The sequence below is a fragment of the Canis lupus genome, chromosome 12, assembly GCF_011100685.1.
Source record: "Canis lupus familiaris isolate Mischka breed German Shepherd chromosome 12, alternate assembly UU_Cfam_GSD_1.0, whole genome shotgun sequence".
Lineage (NCBI taxonomy): Eukaryota > Metazoa > Chordata > Mammalia > Carnivora > Canidae > Canis > Canis lupus.
The window spans coordinates 14215038-14231080 of record NC_049233.1 but is presented as its reverse complement, the minus strand read 5'-3'; the positions used below and the strand labels follow the sequence as shown (position 1 = coordinate 14231080).

General features: G+C 43.4%; 1 long non-coding RNA gene across 5 annotated transcripts in view; it reads left to right on the top strand.

Annotated features, from left to right (window-relative positions):
- LOC102156644 overlaps nucleotides 1–16043 on the top strand; it is a 30317-nt gene that overhangs the window by 5823 nt on the left and 8451 nt on the right. For all 5 annotated transcript variants that reach the window (XR_005367785.1, XR_005367783.1, XR_005367784.1 and 2 more), the window contains one exon: nucleotides 8657–8747. This is a non-coding gene — a long non-coding RNA (uncharacterized LOC102156644). The remainder of the gene's footprint in view (nucleotides 1–8656; nucleotides 8748–16043) is intronic.

Sequence of the window (16043 nt, the reverse complement as noted above, 5' to 3'; positions counted from 1 at the left end):
CTCTCTCCCCCCTTCGTTCATTTCGCCCTTCCTTTATTGCTTCCTCATTCTTCCTTTTATATCTTGCAGTTAGTATGGTGTGCAAAGTAGGAAAGGGAGAGTAAGAATCATGCCAGGGATTTTTCCGGCACAGCCCAGGCAATGGGGAGCCCTGGCAGAAAGGGCCAAGGCCAAAAGTGGCAGGGCCAGCGGGAGGGCCTGCGCAGACAAGGAGGGAGGTGTCCCGGCTGCGGGGCTGCGGCCCAGAGGGGGCGCAGGGAGGGCATTAACCAGGCGGGGTGGGACACAGCCTCAGACCCTGGCACCCCCTGCAGCGAGTCTGTCTAAAATGTTGCCTCGCAGGAAACTGAGGGCAGAGGGAGAGGAAGAGTCTCCGAAAACACCATGTGATTTACTAAGCTCCCAACTGTATTTAGAAAACAGCTTTGGCTTCCGTCAGAAAGTTCCGATATGCATTTAATCCGTTATATAATTTCTGTTTTCGGAGAGGGGTTTGTTTTGCTTCTTTTTCAAAACGTCATTAAAAGATTTCCTTCATGTCAGTATTTTCTGGAGCCTTCCCTGGGACACTTTCTGCTGCTCTGTCACAGGAAAGCTGGGATTGCTTTCTTGTCTCCCCCCAGAGAGACTTCTTAAAACAATCTCCAACTGCCACTGGAGGAAGAGTTACTGCATCTCTCATCAGGATGCAATTAATAAAACAAGTGAAGTGTGATGTGGGAAAGAAAATTTTTTTAAGAAGGAATGATTCCCAGCGTGTCTCATGCAGTGGGCTCTGCGCTTCGCTGGCTTGAAGGAAATCCCAACAGCAACCTCGAAAGTCCAAAGAATGTCCCCGATGCCCCAGCCCTCACCTCAAGAGACAGCAGAACACACCCCGATTTCACTAATACCCAGAAGATGGCAGACACACACGGGAGAATTTAAATACAAAAAAAAAAAAAAAGTATGATTTTTCCCTCCTTTTAATTTTAAAAAAAAAGTTAGAAAGAAGGAGAAAGGGGGAAAAAAAACCCAAACGTTCCCTATTCTTCCATTTCTAACCACCCCCATCCCCGCCTTTCTTTCTCCTCCTTTTGCCCCCTCCTCTCTCAGGGATTGGCTTTATTTAAAAAACTATATTTCTGCCCAGGCATTCAAAAATGCTGAGTGCCTCAAGCAAAGTAGTAGAATAAGCATGTTTCTTACTGCTTCTTGGCAACACTGCGGCCCAAGACCTGCTTCCAATTAGAGATCATGTGGCTTCAGTTTAGTATTATCATGAAAATGAAATTACCACTTTAGAAAAGTCAAGTTATTTTGGAAGTGAAAACTGCAGGTCAGAGCCCACCAAAATTCCAAAAAATTTGCTCAAGAAACATCTTGTTGAAGGGTCAAAATGGCCTGGCCGATAAACATCCTGGGGTTGTGATATGCACCACTCACTCCTCTGGCAAGGCGTCTGCGGGCCTTGTTGAGAAGGTCAAGCTCATTGTCCTTTAAGAAAAGGCATCCTTCTGATGGCAGATCCGAGCTCACTCTGCTTGCCTAGAACACTCTGCTTGCCGAGATAGAGTGCTGGCCCCTCTGACCCTCTGATGTGCTTGAACCCGCCGATCTCCACCACTCACCTGGGTGGGACTAATTCTACTTAGCTAACTCTTCCTCTACTAAAGGTTTCTATCTTCCCTCCCCAACAAGATTGTAAATTCCTGAGAGCAAGGGCCGTGTCTTTGCTTTTTTGTAGCTTCATAAATTCTTAGAACAGGAAGGGACTTAGTCCAATAGCTTAAAGATAAGGCCTATTAACTAGTTTCTGGCAGACACGCTATGAGCATGGGGGCCTGTGGCCACATTAAGGTCAGCTCTGAACACAGAGTGCCTTACAACCGGGATGCCCTGCAAAAGTGCTGTAAACCTGACCTGGGAAATCTTGTGTACCAGCCCAGTGGTTAAGGAAGGACTGGGTTCAAATCCTAGGGCCACCACTAAGTAGCTCTGTCACTTAAGACAAACTGCTTCACCTTTTTGAGCCTTTGTTTATTCATCTATAAAGCTGGGAAAACATGAGTCTCTACCCCATGGTTTGCTGAGGATTAAGTAAGATAATGTATGTAAAGTCTTTAGCCCATGTGCAGATAGTCGGTAAGCACTAAATAAATGGACATTGTTTTGTTATCATTATTATCTGGCATGTGTTTGATGGGGACCCAAACAGAGGGTTCCTTTTATAGAGAGTTCCGCAGCTTGTCATATGAAAACATGGGTTTATTTGGAGGAAATGGCCTGTATCAGCTTTCTGGAACCATCTCTGTTATTATGAAATTCCAGGAACTGGAATAAAATAACAAGGGGGTGAGAGAGAGGGTGCGTGGATTCTTCCCAAAGCAACTTGAACCAACCAGCCAGTAGATCAACAATCTCTTGAGCACACTTTGTATGTCAGGCACTGTGTCTGGTGCTGTAGGAAATCCAGGAAATGTTAACATGGGCTCTGTCTTCAAATGCTCATAATCTAGTTGGAGATAGAGAATTCCTGAGAAGGAAACCAAAATTCTGTGTGCAACGTGTCTCAAGAGGCCTCCTGACAACAGGTACTTTAGAAACTCAGAAGCAATAGCAATGGCTTGCAGGTGGGCAGAAAAGGTGAAACTTAAGGTAGGTTTTAAAGCACTGGGAAGATGCAGCTGGGTGGAAATGAGGAACCCATGCTCCTCATGCTCAGGGAAGAGTGTATGTAAAGGCCAAGATGTAGAATTCCAAGATGTATTTAAAGGCAATAAGACCAGACTGGCTAAAGTTAAAGGTGTACCTATAGGCTTAGGAAACATAAAATTAGATGAGCTGCTTGAAAATGTACTGTGAAGAGCTTTGAATGCTTTGCTTATTGCTGAGCCTTAGTATGGTTGCAAAGAATACAGTGCCCCTCAGCATTGTGCAGTATACAACCTATGCAACTGCACTTAGCGTCTTGGCTAATTCTTTGGGCTTCATCCTGCAGGTAGCCAGGAGGCTCTGGAGGCTTTTGAGGAAGATACCAGGATCTGATTTTTATATATGTTGTTGTTTAGAATTAATGTTATCTTTATATGGTTTTGTATGCACTAGACTTAGAAGATTTTTAGAAATGGGTACAAATTCAGTGAAATAACTGACCACCAATTTGGGTAAGGAAAGGAGAGAAGCTGTGGTGCTCTTTACATTCACAGTTTCAGCCCCTTTGGAGGTTGAGGGATCCTCGTCCAAGTTAACAGTTGTCTGAAGGGGAAATAAGGTCAGAGTAAAGCATAGCGCAGTTATCCAACCCTTATTGTGGGCTATTCTGAAAATTCTCCTGTCTAATAACACAATGTCTAAAGGAATTTAGGGGAGGGGGGGCAGGCTACAATCCTGGGGGGCGGGGAAGAAGCCACGATCCTATCTAAACCTCTTCAGAGGTGTGGGAAATGAAAGAGTAGATAGAGGATTTGGTTATGATCACTCCATTTTCCTTTCGCTGTCTTTGTGAACAATTGTTCTGTGACTTACGTCAAAAACAGAGACAAATTCATGATTGTGCCAAGAAAAACTCCCTTGGAGAGAGCACAACGTTGACCCTAACATGAGGTGGGGGGTGAGGGGGGGTGTCTTACAAAAGGAAACAGTGGTGTGTGGTCCTTCCCATCTGCGTTGGCAGTTGGTGGGTGAATTTTGGTACCGTGCGCTACTTCAAATGCCACTCAGCCTTGAGCCTTGAACTCACTGTCTTCCTAGGCAGACAACCCCCAGTACCTCGAATATCCCGGCTCCCCCACCCCCCGCCCCAGCTCTGGGTTCCACGTGTCAGAGCTCCTACTGAATGCCAGAGAAGACAAAGTCAAAGGAGAACAGAAAGTTTCTGCAAGCCCAAAAAGGTGTGGAGCAGATGCTGGGGGTGGGGGTGCCAAAGGGATGGAAACAGATGCTTGGAAGTTTCTGCCATCAACACCTACTTGTAGATTCAAGTTTGAGCCGTCATTTGCAAATGCCTGTGTAAAATAATCCATCTCCCATGACCTCAACGGAACATGACTTGGCTGGCAGGAGGAAGCATCCTGAGGAGAAAAGCAGCTTCCCCAGATCTTCACAGAAAAGTTAAAAGATCCCAATATGGAGCCCATTGCTCTAAGGCAGGAGGACTGTGTAGAGGTCAGGGATCCCACAGCCACACCGAAAGAGCTTCTCCAAATCCTGCTGTTGACTAAAGGAGAGTGGGGAGGTGGGAATGAGATCATGGGGAGGGTGGATGGCTCTTCCACACTCTTTCCAGGCCCTAGAGAGTACCAGGGATGAGGCTCCTCTGTCTCCCCCTCCACAACTGCCAAACTCAGACACACCCCAGAAGAGTCATCTGTTTCCTTAGGAGAGAGCAGACCAGGCAAAGCCCAGCTGACCCCCACAGTTCAGCATCCCCTAGGCCCCCCAGGGCAGCCCCTCATGGATATGCCTAGGGCCTCCAGAGGCCTAGCCCCGAAACCAGAATGGAAAAGAAAATGACTCGGAATTGCTGACAGGCAGACCTGTGTCTGTGGACTGCACATGGTCGGGGGAAACGTGCAGACCCACAACCTGTGTCAGCTAGCAGAGTGGGTTTCTGGGGATCGGGCATTCCACAGGCACGGCCACCTGGGAGGGAGGTGGGGATTAGCTGTGTTTAACTATTTTCTTTCATTTCTCGTAAGTGCTGCTCAGACCATTTCCAGCAGGGCCTTGAGTCGGATGGCAGAGCACTGCAGAGGCCTCAGTGTGCTGTGAATCCAGAATAAGGAGAGGCTAGCACGAGGCTAGCTCCTTGCCCACAGTCCACACTGCTCACTGGGACATCTAGGACATCCCCACCCTCTCCCTTCCCGCCTCTTTCTGTCTGCGGCCTTTTCCCTACACACACTGAAGATGTGTGTGTACATATACAAAATGTGACATGATACAATACAATGCAGCCTTGTGTACTACCACAGAGGTCAAGATCTTCGAGCTGACTCTTGGCAACGGCTGGTTTTATCAGCCCAGCACCTTGAAAGTGAATTCAGTGCAAGGTCACCTAGAGATCTCTGCCCTTAACACTAATTGAGAGGAAGAACCAAGTGTACTTCCTTTCAGTGTTCCAAATGTTCTTTGTAGGTGAATTCTGGTACTTGGTTCACAAAACCAGAAGCTTCCAGAAGCTTCTGTAACTTTCCCATGTACAGTCCATCACCCACAGATTTCCAAGTTTGGGCAAACAGTTGGTCTCAGACCATGACTTGCATCTAGCAGAGGCTGGCTCTCACACCTGAAGATGTGAAGAGTCTCTAAGTGCCACAAAACAACCTACCCCCTTCCCACCCTGTCCTTGACCCTCTCCTCATGGTCTCATCTCTCCTGTCATTGCAAGTGTTTTAAAAATGAACTGCTCCTCCCCACCATCTTAGCTTGACCCAGATCTCTAGATGGATGCCAACAGGAGCACATCTTACTCTGGTGAGCTACCAACACTCAACCGTACTGGTCTTTTCTATCACTGGACATTTAGAGGTAAAATTCTGATAAAACTGCTCGGCTCTCTATCTCTGGACATTCAAACCATCCATTCAGACCACAAAATCTGAATATGTGGATCAGCCAAGCTATCACCACCACCCCTGAGTCACCTCTTCTTCTTCCTACGGCAACTGCATCTCCTACTACATACACCTGCATCACATTCGTTCAGGAGGTCTCGTGTTTATTCACCCATCACCAAGTGCTTATTCAACATGAACTACGAGCCAGGCACTATTTGTTCTAGGTCCTGGGAAAAAGGCAGACAGCTAAACTGCCAAAGTCCCTACCCTCATGGATCTTCCACTCGCATAGAGGAGAAAGAAAGCGAAGACTTTATAATATGCCAGGGGGTGACAAGTGCTAAAGGTAAAAGTTGAACTGGCAAAGTGGGTTGAGAGTGAGCCAGGGAAAGGGATTGAGTAGTACTTCAGATGACAAGGGGATACTCAGAAAAGCCTCTCTAAAAGGAAGATACAGGGGAGAGATGGAAGTGCCACTAGAGAGTATGTATGAGGACATCTCTCACCTACAAAAAAAAAAAAAAGACCTGCAGTTCTGCATGGCAAGAGAAGGAAGTAATACAAATTAAAGTCCCTTACGTTGTTGCAGCATTCAATCATTCATCATGTGCTTTATGCTCCACATTTCATTAACTTCTCACCATTGATGAGGTATTATTCACACTTTGCAGATGCCAAAATCAAGTTCCAAAGAGGGGATGGGTACCTCCCAAAGCCATAAAACAAACAAACAAACAAACAAACAAACAAACAAACAAAAAAAAAAACAGTGAAGAGTTTGATTAGAACCCAGATCTCCTAATTCCCAGCCAAATGCTTCCTAGGGGAACAGATCATTTTGGCTAATCCTAATATCAGGCATATTTTGCTGAAGACCCCAGTCAGAAATACATGACTCAGAACATTAAAAAGTCTACTCAGATATTTATCACTGTCTGATCTAGCCACATGGTTACAAGTGGGCAAACAAGTTACTCAGTTACCATAGGTATCCCATTCTTAAATATGTAGGAGCTGACTATACTCAGTTAAAACCCCAACAAAAAGGAGATTTAAAAGTGTGCACATCTTGTCTGCAATACTTAACTATAACTGCTATGTACATATATGTGCACATTAACAGATTTCCTCTGGATTTTTAACTCATGGGTCCCCATGTTTTCCATAATATAACGGATTATGAGGTAGATAATCGCTAGTCCTATGTAACTTTGGACAAATCGTTTCTCCTCTCTGGCCTCAGTTTCCTCTTGTGTAAAATGAGCATTTTGATTTAGATGGTCCCTAAATTCCTTTCCCCCTCTGGCATCCTACAGTGCCATCCACACACATATTTTTAAATAATTAATATAGATTTGATTAAGGCTCCTGAGAAAGCCTTTTGGTGCTGTGCCACATTGTACCTGGCTAGAGACTTTCAGTGATGCCTTATTACTTTGATTCATTTTCCCAACAAAGATGCTTTTCCCAAGCTAACATCTTCCTAGCTTTTCTAAGGCAAGGTGAAGAGTATGTTCATTTCCTTCATAATCAGTTGCTGACCAAAAAATTGGGGCAGGGTAGAGCCTTTGGGGATGAGTATGGGAATAAAAGGAAAGGACAGGAAAGGAGCAAAGAACAAAGAAAGGAGAAGAAAGAATAAAAGGTGAAGAAATGAAGGAAAAGAGGCAGTGGGTGGTGGGTGATGGAGTGGATTGGGGGCAGGGACAGGAAATGTCCTAGAAAAGTATTTCCAGAGCTTTGTGATCTGTTTCTTGTACAAGGCATACGGGCTTCATTAATAAGAGTGTGTGTGTGTGTGTGTGTGCGCGCGCGTGTGTGTGTGTCCTGAAACATGTATTAATCATGCTAGTGACGAGCAGATGAAATCAATGATTTCTAAAACTTCCTCTAAAATCAGCTAGAGAAACCACGTACGTGATGTTTCCTCAAACTGGCACCAACACAATCATCCTCCGTGGGCTGGTGTCCAGGACTCTTTCCTCTATGCTCACCCCTCACTCTGGGACGAGCCCTCAAGTTCTCTCTCCTTCCCCAACCCCCATCACTGGTGTCTCCTCCTCTCCAGGAAGGAAGACTTGTTACATCTCACTGGCCAGCTTCAGCAAGGGAAAGCCTTTATTTCTCAACTTTCACAGTTTTTCTATATGCTTCAAGCCTGTGATTCTACTTTCTTCTTTCTGGTTCTTTTTTTCATCAAGATTCTTCCATTTCTTCTCCCTTTCACCTCTACCTAGAGCATTCCATATCTTACAGAAATAACCTTTAAATGAGGTGTGTGTCTGTGCTCCTTGGAGCCCAAAGACTTCTGGGGGTGGGAGGAGTACATAGACAAGAATATTTGAGAGAATCATTCTCCAGATCGTCAGCAACCATAAACACTCTGTAACCAAGCACCTCCACGCTACTATTTCACAGTTGCCTATCTGACAAAATATGGTATATTTCTTGCCCATCCAAATCTTGCTTTGGACCATACCTTGGTGAGTAAAAACCCTTGGGATGCTGAATAAGAGAGACAGTTCAATCATGCATTGTTCTAAAAGGAACTGATTGACAATAAAGCAGAGAAGACTTTAGTGAGAATTACTAAAGGGGCAGAAACTTATTTCTGTCAGGAAACCAACTGTTGACAAGGCTCTGTGACTTTATCTGTGTGACTATCTACCTATATATGAATTAGAAATGAACAGTTCCCATAGGAACATATCAACAAGTGTATTTGAACTGAAATTTTAAGTCAATTTTTTCTAACAAAAACAAAGTTGATCTGACTGATTTATTTGAACATGTGAACCACCTTTGCCAAGGGGGAAATACATATTTAAAGCACACATACAATATGCCAAACTTCATAACATTTGCCAACTATTAAGCCTGGCCTGTGAATAAAAATTGTTAGATGCAGTGATAGATTAGATTTTTGCTTCAAATTAACTACTCATTGCCTTATTCTCATAAGAGGAATATACTTGGGTCACGCATGGCTATATGACCTGCTTTGGTCCATAGAATGCTAGCAGAAGGGACGTGTGCCGGAGCAGTACAGAAGTTTTAAAAGTCATCACGTGGTTCTACCGAAACGCTTTTTTTTCCTTCTGTCTCGAGAATATCAGGTCCCAAACAATAAGTCTTGCTTCAGCCTGGATCCTGGAAAGAAGAAGACTTATGGAACAGAGCTATAAACAACTTACACCCAACTATCAGGTAAGCCAGGCAGAGAGCCCTGTTACTGTAAGCCACAAAGATATGGGGTATGTTTGTTATAGCAGCATAATGTAATAACAACTGATCAGTTATAGATACCCACTCAAAAACATGTGAAAGGGTAAATAACTTTTCAAAATTTATTTAGGGAGCATGAGAACAAGGAGGTTGCAGACCTCCATTTTCAATCCATGACCATTTTCCATTAAAGAGGCCACCTTTCACACATTCTCCAGGTTTATCAATCAAATATTAGCTATATACGCTGGAGATGGATAAATGAAGGACATATACTCCCCAATCTCAAAAATGACAATCTAATACTGTAGATATCATAGAGTATCTATACTATATTCTATAGTCTACTATATTGTACAGAGATAAACAAGTAATGAGCATGACCATGGATATGATCCCAGAGAGCAGAAGTATCGCAGAGAAGGGTTTGGTTAAAATTTTCTAGGGTAAAAGATATTGGGGAAGAATTACTGGAGGCGATGAAGTAGGGGAGGACATTTCAGTCAGATACAAATGCATATGTAAATTCCTAGAGATGTAAAAGACATGGTATGTTTATAGAAGTAGAAACATCTGGTATTCCTAGAGTTCACTTTCCAGAAGCAGTGAAAGGAGACACAGCCTGTGGCTGACAGGTCCTAGATCCTCACTCTCTGGTGTTCATAACCTAGTATAATCCTCTTTCTTTGTGAATGGAAATGTCCTATGACTGACCTCTAACCTATAAAATATGGCAAAAGGGTTGGTAGTATTCTATTCCATTATGTAAGACTCCTAGAAGACTTGCAAGGAGTCCCTCCTTCCCTTGTCAGCAGTGAGAAAACAAGTTGCCATGAAGTAAGTGGAAGTCCATGTGACAAGAAACCGTAGGAGGCTTCTAGTAGCTAAGGGAGACCTCTGGCCTGCAACCGCAAGTAAATAAATTCTGCTAACAATCAGAGTGAACTTGGAAGTGAATTCTTCCTGAGTTGAGCCTCCAATAAGACCCCAGCCACAGCTGAGAGCTTGATGGCAGCTTGGTTTAGACTCTGATGCAAAGCACCAAACTAAGGCATGCCACTTTCCCGACACACAGAAAGTGGGAGATAATAAATGAATTGTTTTAAGTTGCTGAGGTCATGGTAATTCATTATACAGCAGTAGTAAAAACTAACACAAACACACACACACACAAACAAAAAACTACAACACAGCTAGAGATTCAGGAAGGTACTGTTCTAAGGAGTTCAGATTTTATTAGGTGGCCAATGAGGAGAGAGGCTGATGGCTCAAAGAAGAGGAATGACACAGAAGGAAGTTTTAGGTTGATCACTCTGATGACAGTATGGGAAAAAGACTTCAAGGGACAAGGTTAGAAGCCTCTTGTCTCCCACGAAGCCAGGCATACAAATGATCGTGTGACCTCAGACTCAGAAGTACCAAGAAACATGATTTATTGAATATCTACAGGATGCTGTGTCACTGAAGAATATAGGAAGAGTCACAAGGTACAATCCTCATACTTAAAAAAAATCTTTGACTTAGGGAACATGATGGTTATACAGAAAAGGTTCTTTGTTTTGTTTCATTCTGCCTTCTTAACAATAATCAGTAAATAGCTGGTACTTTAGAGGAGGGATGGATCAAAGTCCCTTCCCATGGGAGTAGCCAGGGAGGTTTCATGTGAAGAGCGATTCTGAGGTCCACCTTGAGGGATGAGCAAGGGTGGTATTTAATGGCCTGCAGATAATTTCCTTTTTAAAAAACATTTTTTTAAATTTATTCATGAGAGACACACACACAGAGAGAGGCAGAGACATAGGCAGAGAGAGAAGCAGGCTCCCTGAGGGGAGCCGGATACAGGACTCAATCCCGGGATCCCGGGATCACAACCTGAGCCGAAGGCAGATGCTCAACTACTGAGCCACCTAGTTACCCCCACATAATTTGTTGGTGAGAGAAAACCAGAGCTGTGGCTTTTGGAAAGAACTTTAGGGGAAACTATTGAAGTGAGAGATTGGGAAGACTTTACCTATCCCCTTCTAGTTTGTCTGTAGTGCCTGACTACATCTTGTAATGTGATGAAGGACTACCCAAGAAGGACTCATGAAAGAGGTAAGAGCTGGTTCTGAAGGAAGGCAGGCCCTAGACAAGCACCAAGGAAATGAGATCACTTTTCTATGGGAGTAGGTTATTGCCAGAGGTGTGGCCATGGAGTGGGGCATAAAGGGACCTAGAGAAGACCTGTCCGTTAGAGAGAAGGGTTGAGATACAAATATAATATAAAGTAAATATATAAATAATTTTATATAAGTAAAATATAATATAAATGAAGTGTAAATATTTCATTTATATAAGTGAAATGTAAATATAAAGAGATGTGGGAGAGAAGGTTGAGAAAGCTGCTTGGGGCCAAATTTACCTCCAAAGCTTTAAACTCAATCAGTACCCTTTCAAGCCCATATTTTCTTGGCCCATCCATGATCCTGTTACCCTCTGTTTATTACCTCTTAATAGTTTCTTTTTATATGCTAGAAAAAAATCAGTACTCCCATCACCTACAAGGCACCACCTGATCTGGCCTCTGCCTTGCTCTCTGGCCTCAACTCATAGCCCCAAGACCCCTAACACTCTGGTCTCACTTCTTTAGAGCACTCAGCTGCTTCTGTCCTCAGGTCCTTTACACAGCCAGGGGTGGTAGATGCAGGGAAGTAAAGGCACATTCTAGGCAGGATTTCCTTGGACCCTCCTCATCCCGATGTGGGGTCCTTCTTCCTCAGAAGGTCTCATGGCACTTGCTTGCTTCACAGCGCTTATCACTGTGTCGTTACCACCTTGGGTGTTGTGTGAGGAGCTGTTGAGTGCCTGTGGCTCTAGCTACAATATGGGAGACCTAGTGTGTACTGTTCACCACCACACTCCCTAGGCCCACTCCCCAGGCACACGATAAATATTGGCCCAACAAATGGGTGGATCCACAGGTCCAACACCTCCTGGAGTTTTATCCAGCACAGATGACAAGGACAGAAGTTTGGAAGTGGTAACTTCTACCTCTCACATGAGGCTCTACACCTAGAGCTTGAAATGAAGCCTCACTGTGGCTTTCCACTCACCTGCCCAGGATAGAGGGCCACCAGACACCAGCATACACCATTAACTGACAGTAAGATACTTTTATAGCCACTCCTCAAAACAAGGAAATGAAAAAGGAAGGCTTGGCATCCCTGTACTCTGTTTCACCATGGCTGTGTGATGCTTTTACTGGCAAGTCCTCGCAACAATGGGCTGTGGGGCTGCTTTTTTTTTTTTTTTAATCATCATTAATAGATAAGGAACCAAGAGATTTTGATATGCCCAGCGTCACATGGCAAGTTAACAATGGAACTGAAGGTTCAAACTCAAAACCACAGGATCGTCAACATATTTATGGAACAGGCATTGTGAACTCTTTGGTTTCATCTGGTGATTTCATTACAATTGTATGTAGACTGAGAGAAACCCCAGTCTGGCAGAGGACTTAATTCTCAGAATGTAAGAGGATTTAGGACTTGCTGGGGTTGATGCCAAACTCAGTGCTGAGGACAGACGGTGAATTCAGAGGAAATGGATGCTTGCGAACCGTGGACTTTTTGAGGGAAAAAGGGACAGGAGCAAATTAGTAGGACTCAGGCTGAGACCCTCTGCAAGGACAAGTGGGTCAATGTTTAGTGCCTTTAGCAACTCAGAGGCTGACTTAGAAACAGGGCCATTAGACTGAATTTGAAGCCTGGCTCTTCTATCTTGGCAACCTAAGAAAAGTGACTTAATCTAGTTATTTAGCACCTACCCCATACGATTGTTACACAAATTAATTAGGGAAATCCATATAAAGCAGGGGTGGCAAGCTATAGTCTGTGGGCCAGACTGAGCCCACTGATTGTTTTTATACATGAAGTTTTATTAGAGCACAGCCATTTATTTACACACTGACTATGGCTCTTTTCACAGTACAGTGGCAGAAGTAAGTAGCTGCAATGGAGAATATGTTCTCTAAAGCTGAAAATATTTGCTTTACAGAAAGTGTTTGCTGATCCCTAGGAAAAACCATTTATTACATATTTAGCATACTAATTTAGTATTAAATGTATACACATGTAGTAAAGTGCATTTAGTGTATAGACTGGCACAAAGTACGTGCTCAATAAATATTAGCTTTTGTTATGTAATCCCCTCTTGTACGATGAAGGCCCAGAGAGGGTAAGTAATTTGCCCAGGATTCCAGAGCTAGGTAGTAGCAAAGAAACAGGATTCAGGAAAGAGGATTAGGTACCAAACAGAGCTGTCAGAAAATTTGACCCCAAGGGGGTCATGGAATATGGGAAGCTCCATTCAAGGAAATCTGCATGTCAAATCCGTTGCCTTACTGGTTGAACTGACTATAAAACCAAAATTCACTGTAATCAAGAATGAAAGGATGAAGACAGCAAGTTCCTTATGTGTGTTCTCTTAATTACTAAGAAAATCCAGGAAGACTGGTCTGGAGAGAAGAATTTTCTGGAAAAGATGCCATTGACTCCGGAGTGATGGTTGTGACAAATTACCTTAAAGTGATAAAAACCAGTTAGCAAATCTTCATCTCAATTAAAGTAGGGGACTGTCTTGTCATTGCAGCCTGTCATTTACATTTCAGGAAAGTAGATTGAAGAACTTTATATTTAATTTGTGTTTTGTCTGGAATGTAAATAAGGAAAATGGGCACTGGCAGGTCAATGATTCCTTTGTAAAACAAAGTAAAGCATCTGGGTGTGTCTGAGGGTTAGTAGTTATTGTGTATCAGAAGCTCTTGAGCAGGCGTGCAATTTTAACATGAAGGAGCAAAGCTGAAGGCAACAATCATCTTGTAATGAGGATTTATTTTGGGTTTTTTGCTCACTCAGTGGCATCTAACACAGGAATGGTAAATACTAGTCATGTGAATACTGATCACATGTGCTTCTACTTCTCTGTCTATGGCAGACATTACTGGTTGATCTGGCACATTTTCCCGCTGATCCCAGACGGCTCCAGAATTCTCTGCAATGCCATGCTCTATGAATCATCCAGGTGGCATGCAAGAGGAAATTAAAATTGCCATCCCTGGATGCATACGGATGCTTTTTAAATTTCTATTGAATGATGAATAAATAAGTTAATTAATGGATGAACAATAGATGATTCAATAATGGAGCTTTCTGAATGCAACAAACCACTTTGTTTTTGTTCATATCACCGATCACAAAAGAAACCAAGTAAGGATAGGGCAGGAGCAGATTGTGGATTTTTAGTGGGGCAAAACAACTCCAGCACATCCTTGGAGCCTTGAACTCATGATGTCTACTCCATTTCTAAGGAATGGCATATGAAATAAAATTGTTCTGGAACCTGCTTGTTGCAACAATCCAGAAGCATGGCTCATTATGGTAAAATCTCATTCCATTTGTTCATTCAATAAATCCCAGGTTTGTTAGGATGCCAGCAAGATCTAGAAAGCAGTGGAAACAGATAATCTCAAATGGGTCATTTTATGAGTGTAATGAAGAAACTATTACAAAGGCTAGTGAAATGCCCTGGGACTAGAAGAAGGGGAGCCATTACCATCCCTAGGTCTGACAGGCTCCAGCTACAGGCCAGGGACTCAGCCAGCCTCTCTGCTGATGTACCTTGGTGTCTCCATTGGCTGTATCCAAAGGGAAGCCAGAGGAACAGGGAGCCCGGGTATGTCAGGGTTCTCCAAAGAAGTAGAACTGTGAGGAGAGGTATTATAGGAATTGGCTCATGTGGTTATAGAGTTGAGAAGTCCCACAGTCTGCCATCTGCAAGCTGGAAAACCAGGACAGCTAGTGGGGTCAGGCCTGTGAACTAGGGGCTGCTGGTGCTGTCTGGAGTCCAAAGGCCTGAGAACCAGGAGCTCTGATGTCTGAGGGCAGAAAGGGATGGACGTCCCAGCTCAAGAAGAAAGAATTCACTGTTCCTTGGCCTTTTTGTTCCATTTGGCTCTGCCCTACCCCAACAGATAGGATGATGCGTGCCCACATTATCTAGTCTACCGAATCAAATGTTAACCACTTTTAGAAACACTTCCAGAGACACTCCCAGAAATAATGTTTTACCAGCTATCTGGGCATCTCCTGGCCCAGGCCAGTTGGCACATAACCATTACAGAGTCTATTGACTCAGTTCACACAAATCAGCTCCAGGGTGCAGAATGGAGTAGGGAAGGGTAAGGAGGGGTACTTCTGGAGAGGTAAACAGAGGCACACAGCTCACGCCGAGCAGCAGCATTGGTGAGACCAACGAGGACTGAGCAGCAAGCAAGATGGGCAAGGCCCTTGCTCCCAGGAAGCTGACAGTCCATGGTGGGAAGAGAAGCGCCAAACTTATGAATATGTTAAAATAAAATGTTTTCACATACTTTAGGAAACCCAAAGCTGGTGACATTTTACCAATACTGTTTCTATTAGTTTTTTCCAAATGAAAAGACAAATCAGCAGCAGCAGATAGTACAAATGCCAAGAGAAAGCACTCTGCCTAATAGGCTGTTTATTCTTTAAAGAGAAGCAAGGCACAGTTTTTCTATCTTGTCTTTTAATCACATGCTCACTTCGAAAGTCATTCTCTCTTGGATAGTTTGAGAAAACAGATTTTTGGTTTTGGAATGGGTGTCTTGTTTAATCCTGGTTTCTGCAATCTTGGTAAATCAGGGAGAAAGATATGTCCAGCGGGCAACACAAGAATGTTTTATTTGCGTAAGAAAAAGAAAATAGATATATTTTTTTCTGAGTTGCAAGGATAGATTCTTAACCATACTTTGGTGTTTAACATCCGTTCATCTCAAGAAATGTTTTATTTTCAATCTGTTCTGGATTCTATCCAGAGAGAAACAATGACATTTCTCTTTACCAATAATATTTTAAAGCTTACTACCCTACGGGATCTTTCTTAAAGATTGTAAGAGGAGACAGGCTTTGGTGGTGGTGGCGGGGGGCAGGTTAAGGTTTTCCTGAGGGGATCTGAGGGAGGGGTTGGCCAGTGGGAAAGAGGAGAGTTTCTTCTTTTTAGAGTGCTTTTTTTGTTTTGTTTTGTTTTTTGTTTTTTGTTTTCTTACCAAAATACGAAGCCTTGATCCCAAAAAATTGACAAACCAGGCCCAAAGTGAGGAAAGTAGAGAAGGGTTGGCCGCACCTCAGAAAAACTTGCAAACAAATTCACCATATGATGGGTTCACGATATTAAATTAAAGCTTCGACAATCACAAATCTCACAAACACATTCCAGAACGAT